The 6821-nt window shown below is 46.8% G+C and overlaps 1 pseudogene; it reads right to left on the reverse strand.

The window, feature by feature from the left end:
• Nucleotides 1-2293: 2293 nt before the first annotated feature.
• Nucleotides 2294-6470, reverse strand: LOC136402771 (pericentrin pseudogene; annotated as a pseudogene).
• Between the last annotated feature and the right edge of the window lie 351 nt (nt 6471-6821).

Below are 6821 nucleotides of genomic sequence, written 5' to 3' on the forward strand. Positions count from 1 at the left end.
GCAATCCTAAAGAAAAAGAATGAAGCTGGGGGCATTACAATACCTGACTTCAAACTCTATTATAGGGCCACGACAATCAAAACAGCATGGTATTGGCAGAAAAGTAGACACTCCGACCAATGGAACAGAATAGAAAACCCAGAAATAAAACCACATATATATAGTCAAATAATTTTTGATAAAGGGGCCAACAACACACATGGAGAAAAGAAAGCCTCTTCAATAAATGGTGCTGGGAAAACTGGAAAGCCACATGCAAAAGAATGAAACTGGACTACAGTTTGTCCCCTGTACTAAAATTAACTCAAAATGGATCAAAGATCTAAACATAAGACCTGAAACAATTAAGTACATAGAAGAAGACATAGGTACTCATGGACCTGGGTTTTAAAGAGCATTTTATGAATTTGACTCCATAGGCAAGAGAAGTGAAGGCAAAAATTAATGAATGGGATTATATCAGACTAAGAAGTTTTTGCTCAGCAAGAGAAACTGATAACAAAATAAACAGACAGCCAACTAAATGGGAAATGATATTTTCAAACAACAGCTCAGATAAGGGCCTAATATCCAAAATATACAAAGAACTCATAAAACTCAACAACAAACAAACAGTCCAATAAAAAAATGGGAAGAGGATATGAATAGACACTTCTCCCAGGAAGAAATACAAATGGCCAACAGATATATGAAAAGATGATCATCTTCTTTAGCTATTAGAGAAATGCAAATCAAAACTGCAATGAGATACCACCTCACACCTGTTAGATTAGCTATTATTAGCAAGACAGGTAATAGCAAATGTTGGAGAGGCTGTGGAGAAAAAGGAACCCTCATCCACTGTTGGTGGGAATGTAAAGTAGTACAACCATTATGGAAGAAAGTATGGTGGTTCCTCAAGAAACTGAAAATAGAACTAGCTTATGACCCAGCAATCCCTCTACTGGGTATATACCCCAAAAACTCAGAAACATTGATACGTAAAGACACATGCAGCCCCATGTTCATTGCAGCATTGTTCACAGTGGCCAGGACATGGAAACAACCAAAAAGCCCGTCAATAGATGACTGGATAAAGAAGATGTGGCACATATACACTATGGAATACTACTCAGCCATAAGAAATGATGACATCGGAACATTTACAGCAAAATGGTGGGATCTTGATAACATGATACGAAGCGAAATAAGTAAATCAGAAAAAACCAAGAACTGCATTATTTCATACGTAGGTGGGACATAAAAGTGAAACTAAGAGACATCGATAAGAGTGTGGTGGTTACGAGGGGGAGGGGGGAAAAGGAGAGGGAAAGGGGGAGGGGGAGGGGCATAAAGAAAACAAGATAGAAGGTGACAGAGGACAATCTGACTTTGGGTGATGGGTATGCAACATAATTGAACGACAAGATAACCTGGAGTTGTTATCTTTGAATATATATATATCCTGATTTATTGATGTCACCCCATTAAAAATATAAAATTATTTAAAAAAAAAATTAAAAAAAAAAATTCATCCATAGTCATATGACACCCAAGTCCATAGGACCAGTCAGAATTCCCAAAGTAGCATGCCAGAGCTGAACTGATCGTCTCCCCTTCCCTACCCAGCTGCAATCTCACCTTCACTGTCCTTTCTTTCAGCCAACGATCTTTCAGTCCTTGAAGTCATTCTCGACTTCCTTCCTCTAATTAGTCACTGAGCCTCAGGAACTTGAGCCCCTGGCATTGGTCAGCCTGGCCCTTGCTATATTCGGCTTTTTTTGCAGTGTTGTCCTTTGTGCATCAAGATGCTCCAGCTGTGCTGGACCAACTCCAGCTCCTCACGGCTTTGTCTGGCAGTCCCTCCACTCTCAGCCTTTGTAGACTCTATTCCTTCTGCCAGGAACACGCTTCCTTTCACCCATCTCCTTTACCTCAATAAGGTGTATTTAATTTTTTAAGCCCTTAATGTAAAAATTACTTGACCTAGGAGTCTCATTTGGATACTTTAGACTAGCTTGGAGCACCCTCTCTCCCCTCTCTCCTCCCAAGGTATTGACTTTCCCCTACAGTCATTTAATATTTTATTTACAGCTACTTAACAATCCATCTTCTCCTTGACACTTTTATTCAGCACGGCTTCCCCAGTCTGTGGAAGTTCAATGCTGAATGATAATTAAGCAAGTTAGAGCTTTCCCATAACCAATGACCATATCTCTGAGTCAAGTTTTGGGTCATATAGTACGTACAATGTTTTTTTTTTGTTTTGTTTTTTAAATATAATAGTGCTTTAATTATATTCTCTCTTTTTTTCTTTTTAAACCAAATTTCCATCTGTACACTTTAAGAAAATAAACAGGGAACCATTCTCTGCTTACCCTCTTGGAGGCAAGCAGGGTGGCCAACATGCAAAGAACCAGGTAGGTGCCCGTCACTCATGAGTGCACACATTACCTCTTGAAGGTAAGGCGCTAAAACATACTGAAGTGACATAGAAAGTATTCCATTTGGCTTTGTAGCAATGCACAAAGGTGAGAACATGTAGCTAATGGCTCTGGGGCTGGCATCTCTGGCATGTGAGGTGAGGCACCGCTCAGTATGCCATGCCATACCACAGCTTTCCATAGAAGAAGGAAAAAATCTTTTCCTCAAGTACAACTGCCAGAGGTAAAAAAAACAAAAAACCAAGGATTTTATTTACTGTTTCTTCTTCTGGCAGCAGGATTTCTTTGAAGTGGAATCTGGTGTTGCACACCCTAGTCTTTGCTGGATCATTTCTAAATGGTGAATATATTCTGTCAAGGAATGTTCTGGATCTTGAGAAGCAATCAGGAATCCTTCTGGTCTTGAATTTAGGGACTGACTGGATCTTTCCTTCCTGCGTGGGGAGGCTTTTGGCACAGGGTCCCTGGTGTGGCTTTCCTTCCTGCGTGGGGAGGCTTTTGGCACAGGTTCCCTGGTGTGGCTGGAAGACACATCCCTGGTTGGTGAGGATTTGCTGGTTTCAGGGAGGGATTCACTGGTTTCGGGTAAGAACTCAATGGTTACTGGTGGAGTCAGCTGTTGCCGTGGCACTGGAAATCCTGGGCGGGGCACTCGGCCTCGCACCAAAGCTCCTTTCCGATTTTCTTCTTGCCATTTCTTAACCAAAAAACGTAATCTTGAAATTGCAATCACCACCCTAACAGCGGTTCGGAACCTGGTGAAAGGCCGGGATGTGGTGATTTTCTTATCTGCTTTGGAAGGAAACACTCCTAAATGAGCGATCATGGAGAGTGTTTCTTGTTCAGAGTCCTGAAATCCACCAATCAACAGTAAAAGATACTTCTTTTGATAAATCAGAGCTTTTCTAAAGCTCTCTGCTCTCAAATAACGCAGGTACAGTTTTTCCATCTTGACACTGCCAGTGTTTGCTTCCTCCCTGGAAGTTGGCACTGGCAGTTCTGGGTCTGGAAGTCCTGGTGAGCTCTGCAGCACTGTTCTGTCCCGCCTCCAGGCTGACCCGTCCGACCTACCGACTGTGCAGCCCTTCAGCAGATGGTGCCGGAGAGTCTTCTCCAGCCGGGAAGTGGCCCTGCACAGCTCCGCCTTCTCCTGGGTCATAGAGCTGAGGGCTTTGGTAAGAGAGGCATTTTCTCTCAGCAGCACATCCATCAGCTGGACCTGTACCTCTGCTGTCATTTTTTTCTGGGAGAAGCTAGATGTGCTCAGCTTTGACTTGAGTTCCTCTAACATCTGCAGTAAAGAGGTCACTGCTTTCTCATTTGATGATATCCAATCATTAATTGTCCTGTCTACAGTCTGGTTGATGAAGCTGGTCAGCAGCCCTGCCACACAGAGCAGCTGCTGTCGAACTGTCTCCGGGCCCTGCTGCTGCTCCTGGAGATGCTCTGACGTTTGGGACAGGTGCGTCACCTCCCTGGCCTCCAGCTCCCTTGTCTTCCGCTGTAGCTGCTTAATTTTGTGCTCATGGCGCTGGCGCTGCAGTTCTAACTCTCTCTCCTTCTCCCTCTCAAGCTCTGCACAGCGCCTCTGCACCTCTGCCTCCAGCTGCTGCTGGGCGCGCACGGCGTGCTGCTGCACCTTCTCCAGCGCTGCCTGCAACTCCGCCACCCGGCTCGTTTCATCCTTCAGCTTCCGCAGCAGAACATGGTGTTCCTGTATCTCCTGGAGAGCACAGTCATCCTGTGCCCGACGGCTCAGCTGCTCCGTCAGCACTCGCTCATGCTGCAAGGCCTCAGACAGTTCCTGCGAGCGGCTCTGCGCAGCCTCCAGGTTCCAGTGTAGCCTGGAGAGCCGGCTTCGCTCCTGTGCCAACAGCGCCTCACAGCGCGAGGACTCAATCTGCAGTTCCTTCTGAAGGTTGTCCTTTGCTGCCTGCTCATGTTTTAGTGCTACACAGAGACGATTATTCTGGGCATATTGCTTCTCCAAAGATATTCTTAACTCCTCCAGGGCCTTGGAGCTCTGGCCCTCTCTCTGCAGGTGCTGCAGCTGCTCCTGCTCCAGCTGGCTCTGCAGGGCGTGCTCCTTCCCCGCTCACTCTCCAGCTTCTGGAGCACGGCCTGCAGGTTGTTCTCCTTGCTGTCCAACACAGACCTCAGCTGGAGAACCTCCTTCTCCACGTCACTGAGGGACTTCAGCAGCCTCTCATTGTCCTGCTTACACTCACAAAGCTCAGACTTCAAAGCTTTGACTGTGTTCTGCTCCATCACCAGCAGCTTTCGGACGTTATTTGCTTTCTCTTGCTCTTCACTGAGAGTTTTCTGTAGCTCACTTGCTATACATTTTTCTTGTTCAACTTTATATCCTAGTAACTCCACCTGCCTGCGCAGCTGGTGCTCCTGCTGGCTCCCGCGGGCCTCTGCACTGGTCAGGGTTGCGCACAGCTGCTGCACCTTCTCCTGGTTCTGCAAGTGCGTCAACCGCAATTGAGCTCGTAGCGCCTGGATCTCGGACAGCAAACTACTCCTGTCAGACTGACGTAGGTGCTCCAAGGACTTCTCCTGCAGGTCCCCCTGCTCCTGGACCACCTTCTGCAGCCTTTCCACCAATGTGCTGGGGGCCCTGGTGCCAGGGCCACAGAGTCGCGTCTGCAGCTCTACCGTCAGCATCTGGCGCTCTTTTTCAAATGCCTCCTGGACAACCTGCAGAAATTCTCCTCTCCAGTCGAGGCAGGTGTCAGAAAGATCCTTTTCTCCATGTTGGGGTCCTGGGTTCAGGTGCCCCCTCAGAGCTGGCATTGCCTCCAACAGGCCCTGGCTCCCCCTCAGGAAGTGCTCAATGGGGGTGCTTGGCTTGCCCTTGCTCAGTGTGCTGGGGTACCCATGGTATTCAGACAGGGGCAGGATGTGATGGCTCTCATCATACACCATCTGCAGCAAAGCCTTAACTTGCTTCGGGTGGACTTCCTTCTCCCTCATGGCTTCCAGAGGCTGCTGGAAGCTTCCTGAGGTGTGGGTCGGCACTGCAGGAGCTTCAATTCCTTCCAAACCCTGGTTTAGTATCTCTCCATACTCAGAGCCATTACTGTTTTCACTTCCATTGTTTTTTCCTTCTAACCCAAGAGGAGGTGATCTTGACTTTTCTTGAGAATCAAGAGACGTTATGATGAAATCTTCAACATCTTTCTCCACAGTCATATGATGCATGTGAGGGTCAGTGGAGGGAACCCTGTCTAAAGCCAATGAAGACTCTGCCGAACAAGGGGCCTTGACTGCTGATGACCCATTGAGAGAACAAAGCAGTCCTGACGGGTCAGCCTGGAGCAGAGAGGCACTCGTCCTGTCCCTCAGAGAAGTGTCCAGGCTGCACTGGCTCAAGGCGTCCAAGCAGGGTGTCAGGGGCAGGCTGAGTGATGGCTCAAGCACTGAGTCCTTCCTGACGACCTCGGGGGAGCTCCAGGAGGACAGGTCCATCGTGCTGAGTGCATTCTTCAAGGGCTCGGCCTCCTTGGTGTAGGTTAAGTCATGGGAGCTACTAGGCAAGCTCACCTGTAAACAAAGCGAGCCATCCTGCAAATCTACTTTGTCTTCCATGGGAATATTTGGCATTTCATTTCTTATCAATAAATCCTGATTTCTAATACCATCAATTAAATCCTGTGTGATTTTATTGATATGAAATGCATCAACAGGAGGTGGTTTGCCAGTTTCTTCATTGTTACTGGAACTACCACTCGGATTGTTTTTTAAAACATGAGAAAATGCCAATGGCTGTTGAGGGTTGAAATCCTTTGTCTCGATGTTCTGGAAGTTCATAGAATATACCAGACAGTTCAGTTTTTCTTGAAGCTGTTTCACCTGAGTTATGAGATCAACTCTCTGCAGCTTACAATCTTCCTGTAGTTTTTCCTTATTATCCTTCACTGTCCCTGAAGCTTTGCCATGATCCTCAGCACTCCAGTGCATTTCTTTTTTCACCAGGAGCAGCTCCGACTCCAGCTGCTTCTGGCAGACTGGGAGCACCGACATCACACTATCTTGTTTGTGGAGACCCATGTGGTTTGCTGTCACCAGAGCTTTGGTAGGCTGCAGATCATGTGGTCTGGCAGACCCAATATCATATTTGAAGTCAAACTGTTTAAAAAAACTTAAATCCAGAAGGGTGTGTGTGTGTGTGTGTGTGTGTGTGTGTGTGTGTGTGTTGGGGGGGGCGTGTTTCAGAAGCAGCTGCTGAGTCATTGCTGCTTTCTCCCAATCCCTTTCCTCTGCTCTTTAGACAAGTTTATCTGGCTCGTGTTGATTTCCACCAGACTAATCAAATGTCAGGGCCAATGATGGTTAAGAGGAAAGCAAATGCAGAAGGACCAAGAAAAAGAGTGCGCTGGGTCCTCCTACCTA

Source organism: Saccopteryx leptura, chromosome 1 (genome assembly GCF_036850995.1).
Source record: "Saccopteryx leptura isolate mSacLep1 chromosome 1, mSacLep1_pri_phased_curated, whole genome shotgun sequence".
NCBI lineage: Eukaryota > Metazoa > Chordata > Mammalia > Chiroptera > Emballonuridae > Saccopteryx > Saccopteryx leptura.